Consider the following 12,669-nt stretch of genomic DNA (forward strand, 5'->3'; position numbering starts at 1 on the left):
TTGGAAAGTGGTGCATAATGGGAGGAAGCTGTCCAGGTAGGTACTTTTATTGCCCCTAGGACAACCTGTGAGCAAAGGAAGTTCATTGTATGGTCATTATGATAGCAATTGGAAACAATAAAAATATCCAGCTTGTCAGAACTAAAACCAAATTCAAGTTCATAACCAACATATCTGAATAACAGTTAAGTTCACTAGTAGTATACTGTGTATTCACCTAATATCACTACCAATTATGTATTTGTCTGATTTAAAATGAATTGCCAGGGTGCCTGGGTGGCTTAGTCGGTTGAGTGTCTGGCTCTTGATTTCAGCTCAGGTCATGATCTCATGGTCGGTGAGATGGGGCTCTTCCTGGGCTCTGTGCTGACAGTGCAGAACCTGTTTGAGATTCTCTCTCTACTTCTCTGTTCCTTCCTCACCTGCTCGTGTGAGTGCGCAAATGCTCGGTCTCTCTCTCTCTTTCTCTCTCTCTCTCTAAATATATAAATAAAACTTAAAAAAATCTGCAATGCTATCACTCATGTTATTCATGTCCATGACCAAATGATGATACTATTTTAGTTTCCTGAAAGTATGTCTGAATTTTATATATCCTTACTTTATAGTAGTTCCCATTCATGTAGTCTTTCAAATACATGCATAATCAAAACATAAAAATTAGATAAGATTGCAAAAGATGAATCTTTATGCACATACACAATATTTTCTTTCTCATACAGCTTTATTAAAATATAATTCATATACCATACAATTCAATCATTTAAAATGTACAATTCAATTTCTTTAAGTTATATTCACAGAGTTGTACAACAATCAACACAATCTAATCTTAGAGCATTTTCATCCCTTCTCCCCAAAAGAAAGCCCATAACCATTAGCTATCATTTTCCATTTGTTCCCAAACTTCCCAGTTTTAGGCAACCCCCAATGTACTTTCTGTCTGCAAAAGTTGCTTATTTTGCACATTTCATATAAGTGGAATCACACAATATGTGGTCTTCTATGATTGGATTCTTTCTTCGCATAATTTTTAAAAAATATTTTTTGATGTTTACTTATTTTCGAGAAAGAGACAGAGCATGAGTGGCAGAAGGGGACACAGAATCTGAAGCAGGCTCCAGGCTCTGAGCTGTCAGCACAGAGCCCAACATGGGGCTCAAACTCACAAAATGTGAGATCATGACCTGAGCTGAAGTCAGATGCTTAACTGACTGAGCCACTCAGGTGTCCCTCTTAGCATAATTTTTTAAGGTTCAGTCATGTTATAACATGTATCAGTATGTTCCTTTTAATGGATGAATAATATTCTATTGTAGAGATATATCACATTTTACTTATCATTCATCAGTAGATAGGCCTTTGGGTTGTTTCTACACTTAGTGAGACAATACATTTCTGTTGCTTAAGGATCTAGTCTGTGGTACCTTTGTTATGGCACCCTAGGAAACTAATCCAGGTACCAACAACAGGAACCCTCTTTTAAAGATTGAGGGGCACCTGAGTGGCTCAGTTGGTTAAGCATCCGACTTCGGCTCAGGTCATGATCTCACGGTTCATGGGTTCAAGCCCCGCGTCAGGCTCTGTGCTAACAGCTAGCTCAGAGCCTGGAGTCTGTTTTCAGATACTGTGTCTCCCTCTCTCTCTGACCTTCCCCTGCTCATGTTGTCTCTATATCTGTCAAAAATAAATAAAACATTAAAATTTTTAAAAATAGAGATACCACCAATTTTATTTTATCCAAAATACTTGGAGAATTAAAACAAAATTTCAAGTTATTGCTAAAACAGGAACCATTGTCCTGAAAATTGCCATTTAATTTAATTTTTATTTTTATTTATTTATTTTGAGAGAGTGAGACACAGCACAAGCAGGGGAGGGGCAGAGACAGAGGGGGACAGAGGATCTGAAGCAGGCTCTGCGCGGACAACAGAAAGCCCAATGTTGGGCTCAAACTCATGAACTGTGAGATCATGACCTGAGGCAAAGTCAGATGCTTAACTGAATGAACCACCCAGGCACCCCATTTTTTAAAAAAAGACATCCTTGCAAATGATACATCGGATAAAGGGTTAGTATCAAAAATCTATAAAGAACTTACCAAACTCAACACCCGAAGAACAAATAAAGCAGTGAAGAAATGGACAGTATACATGAAAACACACTTTTCCAAGTAAAACATCCAGATGGCTAACAGACACATGAAAAAATGCTCAACATTGCTCATCATCAAGGAAATATAAATTAAAACCACACTGAGATACCACCTCACACCAGTCAGAGTGGCTAAAATTAATAACTCAGGAAACAACAGATGTTGGCAAGGATGTGGAGAAAAGCGAACCCTCTTGCACTGTTGGTGGAAATGTCAACTGGTATAGATACTCTGGAAAACAGTATGGAGGTTACTCAAAAAATTAAAAATATAATTACCCTACGATCCAGCAATAGCTCCCCTAGGAATCTATCCAAAGGATAGAGGAGTACTGATTCATAGAGGCACATGTACCCCAATGTTTATAGCAGTGATTTCAACAATAGCCAAATTATGGAAAGAGCCCAAATGTTCATCAACTGATAAATGGATAAAGATGTGGTTTATATATGCAATGGAATACTACGTAGCAATGAAAAAATAGAAATCTTGTCATTTGCAACAACATGGATGGGACTGGAGGGTATTATGCTAAGTGAAATAAGGCAAAGAAAGAAAGATATCATATGTTTTCACTCATATATATGTGGAATTTGAGAAACTTAACAGAAGGGAAGGAAAAAAATAATTACAGAGAGGGAGGGAGGAAAACTATCAGAGACTCTTAAATACAGAGAACAAACTGAGGGTTGATGGGGGGTGGGGGAAGCAGGGGCAGGGAAAATGGGTGACAGGCACTGGCATGAGCACTGGGTGTTGTATGTAAGTGATGGATTACAAGAATCTACTCCCAAAGCCAAGAGTACACTGTATGCACTGTATATTAACTAACTTGACAATAAATTATATAAAATAAATAAATAGAAATTAAAGACATCCTTTGAATCCAGTACAACAGTGCTGTGCATTCATGGATTTGCGGTCTATGGTCTAAGTTGTAGACATTATTAGTTGCCCCAAGGTTTAAGTATATTTTAGTAGACTAGCCCTTAATAAAAGACATTAAAGTGTGCACATAGCATCCCTCTTCTTCAGTTTCTTGTTTATCATAACTGATGAATTTAGTATTCCTAATATTAAACAGCTATGTGACATATTTTATCCTTCTCAGGGAAAAGTAACAAATACAAAACTGTGTTAAGAGCAGGAAGAAAAAGCAGGTTTTCATTACTAAACATGAAGGAGTCTTAATGGCTTCCAAGATCAAACAAAAGGCCATAACAATATGGTCTTCAATTTTAGCACTGGTGGTAACAACAGAGGACTTCATTTAATTTCAGCTATTTAATTTTAAGTCATGTCAATAGTTGAGTTGAGAGAAAAGAATAATAAAAAAAGAACTGGGCAGAGAGAAGGAGGTAATACAGGAACAGGAGAGAGGAAAAGGAAGAGAAGGAAAGAAAAGTAAGATGCTGTTAGAATTCTGCACAATTGAACAACAGAGAAAGATGGAATGATTTGTGGATTAGCATGATTGCAAACACTGGGGAGAGAATCCAGATACTACTGGGACAATATCTCAATTCAAGACTTCATAGGGAAAAATATAATTCAGCAAAATATAAAATAAAATTCTCTTCTCTGATGACTTAACAGACATTTCAGTGTCAAATAGCCACAAAAAGAGTGGCAAAGAGCAGTAATTAGAAGCTCTTTACTCCATTCTTACCCCGGAGCAGGAAGGACATGTGTTTTTAGAATATGTAGCTAAGTAATTAATTAAGTTGCCAGGTTCAAGGCAAGTTTCTGATTCTTTTAAAATAACAACTTGACTTTTGTTTTTACAAGCCAGTGATGCTGGGTAAAATACGTTCAATAGAGAATAAATCAGGACAAAGCTTTGTTGCTTTGTACAACAAAAATATTTAGGAAGATGCTATACATTTCTGCCCTGTACCTGATTCTATCAACTTCATCCATACTTGAATTCAGTTTTAGATAATTAACTTCTTAATTTAAAAATATATAACAAATTGTACATAGTAAAAGTTTTATCCTGCTGACTTGGTTTTTGTTTGTTTGTTTTCTATCTCATTCATTCACATCTTAGAGAAGTTGTATAGCATTACGAAAACAATGGCTTTTTGATTTTCCACAATTCTTCCAGTAATTTTTCTTTTCTCTCCAATGGTTTCCTCCTGTGGTAAACTGTTATGTAATCATCCCCAGTGAATCAAACCTGCTGGTATCCATGCTCGGGTGGAGTGCCTTCTCACATAGACTCTGTTCTTAGCCATGTGACTTACTTTGCTCAGTTGACATCAGCACTTGTGACACCAGCAGAAACTTGATAAGTATTTGCATTTTGGACTTGCCCTTTCTGACACACTGTCAATTACCATGTGAAGATGCCCGATCTCATCTCCATACAAGTAAAAGATCACAGGAAGAGAGAGAGAGGCCCAACGCCCAGCTGCCTACGAAAGAAAAGAGTACAGAGGTGATGCCAGCAAAAGACCCATACAGGTAAGCCGAGACCAAATGCAGAAGAGTGAGCAAATACATAGTTGTTCTATGCCACTAAGTTTCAAGTCTCATTATTTGGCAATAGACAATAGGTAATACTTCCTATAAGTAAATACAACTAAATACAACAGATATAAACAGAAGGAACTGCCTTGATTCAACTGATCATCTGCCCAGACATGTGAGAGCAACTTATTTAGACAGAAGATGGCCAACAAAATGGGAGTTTTGAGTGATCATAAGTGTGGAAAACACTATTAAGATGTCCTCCCAAGAGCCACTGTCCCAACTCCTTTCTTGCTAATAGAATCTTGATTTTTATTTGTATATAAAAATGGTTAATAAACCTTAAAAAGGTGGGAGTATGTGTGCCTGGGTGCCTCAGTTGGTTAAACATCTGACTCTTGATTTCAGCTCAGGTCATGATCTCCTGGTTCATGGGATTGAGCCCCATGTAGGGCTCTAAGCTGAGAGCACAGAACCTGTTTGGGATGCTCTCTCTCCTTCTCTCTCTGCCCCTCCCCTGCTCATGAAAATGTGGGTGCTCTCTCTTGCTTTCTCTCAAAATAAATAAACTTAAAAAAAACATTAAGTGATTTAGGGAATGCTGAGACCCTCTATATCCCAGGAAGTGAATTTTGATTAGTTTATATCAATCAAGGCAATTCTTTTCCTCTTGCTTGTGATTGCTTTAGGAAGGGACATGTGAGACAATACCAGCCAAAAAGACATGAGGGCAAGTTTTCTGGAGATACATGAGAACGGCTTATACTGATCTTTAAAAGAGGTGTCCAAAAGGAAGGAATCCCCATTATTTCTGTCTTTGAATGTTGTGGTGAGTATGACACTCTTAGAATAACAATAAGCAATCATGACGGAGTAAACCTGAGGATAGAAACCAAAATGCTAAGGAGGCCAGAGATTTGTCCTTAAGCCATCCTGAGTCATTGAAATTAACCAACTTTAGAACATTTCTTCCTTTAGGAAATTAAATATCTGAGATGACAAATGCTATAAAAAAGAAAAAAGCAAGGTAAATGATAAGATAGTGATGAAGGAAAATGCTAATTTATAAGGGACAGCTAGGAAGGGTCTCTGATACGATGATGTTTGAGACTCAAAAGAAGTGTAGGAGAAGTCTATATGCGGTATCTGGGGCAGGTGCAAAGGTCCCAAGGTAGAAGTGTGCCTAGTAAATTCCAGGTATACCAAGAAGGTCAATATGACTAGAAAAGAGTGTGAGAGGAAGAGTGATAGGAAATGAGATGAGAGAGAAAATAATTTGGCCTGCTCACATAGAGCCTTCTGAGTCATGTTAAGAACCGTGGATTTTACTTTAGTAATATGAGAAATCATTACAGAGTTTTGAACATGTGTGTAACACAATTAGAATTTTACTTTAAAAGGATCACACCAGGTACAATATTGACAATAGTTAAAAGGGACAGAAGTAGAAGCAAAGACTAATTAGGAGACTATAACAATATTGAGGAGAGAGATGGTAGTGGTTTGGGCCAAGGTAGTGGTATTGATGAGAAGAGGCAAGCTTCTGGAGATGTTTCTAAGGCAGAGCCACCAATATTTCCTGATAGATTGGATTGGAGTATGAAAGAAAGAGGAATCAAAGATGATGCCTAAGTTTTTGGAATAAGCAAATTATTAGTGTGGATTTGTCATTTGCTAAGATGAAAAACATTGACGGGACATCAAATCTGGGGAGGAACACAAGAGTCCATGTTAAATTTGAGCTGTCCATTGGACATTTAAGAAGAAAAGAATATAAGTGAGAAGTTGGAATATATAAATTCAGACTTTAGAGGAGGAGGCGGGCTGGAGATATAAATTAGGAAGTCATGGGGCGCCTGGGTGGCTTAGTCGGTTAAGCGTCCGACTTTCGCTTGGGTCATGATCTCGCAGTTCGTGGGTTCGAGCCCCGTGTCAGGCTCTGTGCTGACTGCCAGCTCAGAGCCTGGAGCCTGTTTCAGCCTGTGACTCCCTCTCTCTCTGACCCTCCCCTGCTCACGCTGTCTCTCTCTCTCTCTCTCTCTCTCTCCTAAAAATAAATAAAAAACATTAAAAAAAAAATTTTAAATTAGGAAGTCATTAGCATAAAGTATATAGTCAAAGTCATGATAATGGATGGGATTGTTAATGGAATGAGTGTAGATAGAGATGAAAACATCCAAGGACTGAGCCTCAAAGCACTCGAGCTTTTAGAAGTCAGACAGGTAAGGAGGAGGCAGAGAGGACAAAAAGAACAATCAGTAAAGTAGAAGAAGAACTAAAGGAGTAGTGTCCTGGAAGTCAAGTGAGGTTTTTAGAGAGGAAAAAAAAAAAAAAAAAAGGAATGGCAATCTCTGTTATACGTTGCTGCTCAAGAAAGATGAGGACTTAAGAGTTGATCATAGGGGTGCTTGGGTGGCTCAGTCAGTTAAGCATCCAAATTCGGCTCAGGTCATGATCTCAGGCTTCATGGGTTCAAGCCCCACACCGGGCTCTGTGCTGACAGCTCAGAGCCTGGAGCCTGCTTCAGATTCTGTGTCTCCCCCTCTCTTTGACCCTCCCCTGCTCACACTGTCTCTATCTCTCTCTCAAAAATAAATAAAACATTAAAAAATAAGAGTTGATCATTAAGAAATGTTAATATGGGGGGCGCCTGGGTGGCTTAATCGGTTAGGCGTCCGACTTTCGCTTAGGTCATGATCTCGCGGTTGTGGGTTCGAGCCCCGCATCGGGCTCTGTGCTGACTGCCAGCTCAGAGCCTGGAGCCTCTTTCGGTCTGTGACTCCCTCTCTCTCTGACCCTCCCCTGCTCACGCTGTCTCTCTCTCTCCTAGAAATAAATAAAACATAAAAAAAAAAATTAAAGAAATGTTAATATGGTTGGTCAATGCTGACTTTGGCAGAAGTTTCCATTGGACTGATGGAGAATTAAAATCTGATAAGTGGGGTTCAAAAGAGAATGGGAAACAGGAAGTAGGGACAGTGACCATAAGTTACCTTTTAAATGAGTTTTGCTGTAAAGGGAACCAGTTAATAAAGGGTGGTGACTTTAGGAGGATAGGAGGCCAAATTTGGAATTTTAAAGGTTGGTCAACACTACAGCAGGCTTGTCTGATGATGGTAATGATTCACACAAGAGGAAAATATTGACAGTGCAAAGGAGAGAAAGGGACAATTACTGAGTTAATTGAGAGTTAAATCAGCATGCTTGATAACAACATATCCTTGAAAACTTCTGGTATATTGGGAGACCAGCTCAACAATTCAATCCCTGGTCCTATCTCTCCTCATCTCTCATCAAATCACAAAACTGAAAAGGCCTCAGCAATCATCTAGTCCAAACCTCTCCATTGGATACGAGGAAACAGAGGCATGGAAGGTAACCACACTTGCCAAAGTTGTACAACCAGTGAGAGGGGCACTTGGCCTTTCCACGACACATGCTTCCTCTAGTGTCCTTTAAAAAGGAAGTGAGAGAAGCAATGTCTCCTTTTCATCTTGGTCTTCTAATGTCTCCTCTTGGAAGCCAGAGGGACTGGCCCTGTCTAGCACTCCTCCATTACAGGCAGGAATGCTGACCTGCAAGTGTCATACCCAACATGGCAACAAGTTCTCGTGTGAGCAGCACTGGGGTCCCAGTCAGTCAGAGTGAGGAGGATCTTAATAAGGGTTTAGGTGGATTCATCTAAAGAGTTTTGATTCTGGAGTCTGAAACGAAGATAGTCATAATGTGAATCGAACATTTCCTCCAGACAACCATTTTTTTTCTCCCAAGCATGGCTGAACTCTCATCTTTTAACACAGCCCCACCAAACACCACCATAACCTAGTTAGTAGACAACTCCTAAAAGTCATTTTATCTCATGAAGCCAAGTATCTCAGAACCAAAGAGACATCAAAAAGGCTCCAGTAAAAATACAAACATCTATAGTTAAGATATAAGTCAAATGAAGTAAATATGACTCTTCTAGTTTGCTCAATTAAAATAAATTCCACAAGACATCTTAATACTTACTGATACTGGACCAGGTGAACATCTGAGAGATATAAGTACTTATTTCAGTTTCCCTCTTTATTCCTCTACTCTGTTCGTATCTGAGCTTCCTTGGCCTCAATATTTTATGATCCAACAACAGAGAGATACTTCATCTCTCATTATAACAAATAAATTATACCAAAAAATAGGGGAAAATCCCAAAAGTTACTTTAAAGTCATCAAAACACAGGCATAAATTCAGGACAAGGTATTCTTCCCAATAACATCTCTCTGTAGATACAGCCTATGGGTAAACTCTCAACATTTTGGTATGTTTAAGGACAAAGCAATTTAAAGGTGACTGAAATATTTAAAGTTATAAAAAGTGACAAAATGTTTATATAATAATGAGAATACTAAAGACACAGGCTGTACTTTTTTTGAAATTTATTCCATTTTAAGGAACCATAGCTATTCAGTCAAGGCTAAAGCTCCCAGATAGCCACTGAAGCAATTTTTAAAATTATTGATATTGTTTAGGGGTGCCTAGGTGGCTCAATTGGTTAAGCATCTGACTTCAGCTCAGGTCATGATCTCACAGTTCATGGGTTCGAGCCCCGTGTTGGGCTCTGTGCTGACAGCTACCTCAGAGCCTTGAACCTGCTTCAGATTCTGTGTCTCCCTCTCTCTCTCTGACCCTCCCTTGCTCATGCTCTCTCTCATTCTCTCTCTCTCTCTCTCTCTCAGAAATAAATAAAACATTAAAAAAATTTTTTAAATTATTGATATTGTTTAAATGCTGGATAGCATTACTGTCAAAATTCTAATTTTGATTATTTTAGATGATAAAGGTAATGACAATGGAGAATTAACTATGCTCCATATAATATTCAGAAGAAAAACAAAATAAATTCAGGGGTGCCTGGGTGGCTCAGTCAGTTAAGCATCTGACTTCAGCTCAGGTCATGATCTCATGGTTCGTGGGTTTGAGCCCCTCATTGGGCTCTGTGCTGACAACTCAGAGCCTGGAGACTGCTTCAGATTCTGTGTCTTCCTCTCTCTCTGTCCCTCCCTTGCTCATTCTCACTCTCAAAATTAAATTAAAAATGTTAAATAATTTTTTTAATAATTAAAAAGAAAAAAAGAAAAAGAAAATAAATTCATTGTGTGTGTTGACCAGGAAAACCATTCCTACTTGTTTTCATACTGTCTGTAATGGAGAGCGAAATCTCAACCCTTCCTATTATTAGAATGGAAGCCTAGCAGATAACACTTGGAAAAGAAAAGTAAGTATTGTTTGATCTCAGAAAGAAAGTTACACACTCTTCCAAGTTGGAAATAATTTGTGAACTAAGGATGGCTGTAATTTCTTCAAGGCTCTAACCTATGGCTTTTCATTCTTGGCACCAAAGGCAATAAACATGGGAGAAAATTAAAATTAAGAATATGTCCCTTTTGGGGGGCACCTGGGTTGCTCAGTTGATTAGGCATCTGAGTCTTGACTTCAGAGGCAAGGCTCCAGTCTTGATCTTATAGTTGGTGGGATCGAGCCCCACATGAGACTCTGCACTGACAGTATAGAGCTGCTTGAGATTCTCTCTCTCCCTCTCTCTCTGCCCCTCCCCCAATTGAGCTTGTATACATGCATTCTCTCTCTCAAGATAAATAAATAAACATTTAAAAAAGAATATGTTCTTTTTTCATATTACAAAAATATCTTAGACTAAGGACATTGAGATATGGTAAGCTGAAATATTCATTTTAAAACAAGATATTTCTATAAAAATGGTATTAGTTGGAAAAGAAGACTTTCCCGTCTCAGCATTACAAACTTATTCCTAACAAAACACACTCCAAATCAGGCAGTACTTTCTACTTTGGTAGAATTTTCCATCTTAGAAGATCAATACATATTTAGCTTGGGTATATAAATTGAAAGGAACCCATGTTTCAGCTATTGGAAGTCCTGTCCTAAAGAAAGTTTGTGTTCAACTATGTAAGTAGAGGAAGTTAGATCTCCACATCAAGGAATAAAGAAACTTTGGGAGTTCATTTGAATATTTCTACAACAATATCTGTAATCTAAATATGAGATGTAGGTATTTTGCTTTGCTTTTTCCTCTTGCAAAGTTGGGGGTTGAAATAGGAGGAAAACATTTGCTGGAAGAGAATAAAAAAGAGGAACCAGTTTTCAATAGTTGTCTCCACTAATTTTTCTAATTATTTTCCTTCCTGTGCTTGCAACTAATTTACCTTTCAGCACTGTTTGACTTTTTTTTTTTTTTTGAAGTTTATTTATTTGTTTTGAGAGATTGGGGAGGGGGGCAATGCAGGGAGAGAAGGGGAATCCCAAGCAGGATGGACACTGTCAGCACAGAGCCCCACTTGGGGCTTGATCCTACCAACTGTGAGATCATGACCTGAGCCAAAATCAAGAGTGAGATGCTTAACCGACTGAGCCACCCAGGCACCCCAGCATTGTTTGGCCTTTTAAAAACTGGTTAGGGGGGTGCCTGGGTGGCTCAGTCCGTTAAGCACTCACTTTGGCTCAGGTCATGATCTTGCGATTTGTGGCTTGGAGCCCCTGAATCCAGCTCTGTGCTGACAACTTGGAGCCTGGAGCCTGTTTTGGATTCTGTGTCTCCCTCTCATCCTCTCTCTCTCTGCTCCTTACCTGCTCATTCTCTTCTCTCTCTCAAAAAATACAAGAAACACTAAAAATTTTTAAAAATTTAAAAAGACTGGTTAGAAATTTGTAATAACATTACTACTCTACCTCCTTTTGGAAAATAAATTCCAACAATCTATTGTACATTCTAGATGTATGATACAATTCATTACAACGAATGCTAGGATCTCAAAAAGATTCCTCTTTCTGGAGCAATCACGTAGTCGAGTTCTCCAGTGATTAAATGGGTCATCTACAAGAAGCGATTGCTCAGGGCATAAGATTATACTTCATTGCCTCCAACTGACGATCAGGTACAGAGAAGTTCCCCACAGAGCTCCCTTTGACAACCACAGATGTGAGAAAGGAATGAAGTGTGACTCCATGAGTTCCATTTGCTTCTTCAGCCCCTTCGCAAACCTGTGTGACGTCGAGGGTCGGCACAAACGCGAGCGGATGGTGAGCAAACCCCTGGCAGTGAGAGGAACGCTGGGGATCTTTACGGGTCGGGCCAGGACCCTCCCCCTGCCGCCTGAAAGGGACGTCCCAATCCTTGGGCTGGGGATTAGGACAGTGCCACACCCGGCTCGGGGAAGCCGCTGCGGCGACCAGAGGGGCCACACTGGGACAACCCGACTCGGGAGCTGGAGAGCGCGAGGCCTCGCCTCTGCCCTTACGCCCGGCGAGTGCCCGGGCCTTCTCGGATCCCTCTCCCTTCCTCCCGGCGGTCTGGCCGTTTTCCTACGGAGGCAGAAGGGAAAGGGTCGCCCCAGGCCTCCGCGCAAGACCTTGTCCTCTTCCCTGTAGACACTTCAGGCCGCTCTAATGCCTTCTTAGCGGCCGGCTTGCGTCGCCGGGTCCTGGCGACTCCGCGCTCATAGAAAGCCGCGCGCGGCCACAGAAGAAGGCAGCACGCNGGCAAAGCGCTTGGAGCCGGGCGCTTGGGTCCCGCGGCTCCCACAGCCCCACAAACGTTGAGTCGGAGTGGAGGGATCCAGGGAACCAAAATCAGAGCAAGGCAGTGCGGTTACCACTGTACCAGGCTGGCGTCAGACTCCCAAGGCTGGAAGCCCTTTAAAATAATTTCATTGGGGCGCCTGGGTGGCTTAGTCGGTTAAGCGTCCGACTTTCGCTTAGGTCATGATCTCGCGGTTCGTGGGTTCGGGCCCCGCGTCGGGCTCTGTGCTGACTGCCGGCTCAGAGCCTGGAGCCTGTTTCAGTCTGTGACTCCCTCTCTCCCTGACCCTCCTCTGCTCACGCTGTCTCTCTCTCTCTCTCTCTCCTAGAAATAAATAAAACATTTTAAAAAAATAAAATAATTTCATTAAATTTGTTTTATTGATAAAGACATAAATGATAACAAGGAAAGCAAGAAGTCACATTCGTTTGTTAAAGTTTGAGT

The sequence above is a fragment of the Crocuta crocuta genome, unplaced genomic scaffold (assembly GCF_008692635.1).
Source record: "Crocuta crocuta isolate KB4526 unplaced genomic scaffold, BGI_CrCroc_1.0 scaffold194, whole genome shotgun sequence".
Taxonomy (NCBI): Eukaryota; Metazoa; Chordata; class Mammalia; order Carnivora; family Hyaenidae; genus Crocuta; species Crocuta crocuta.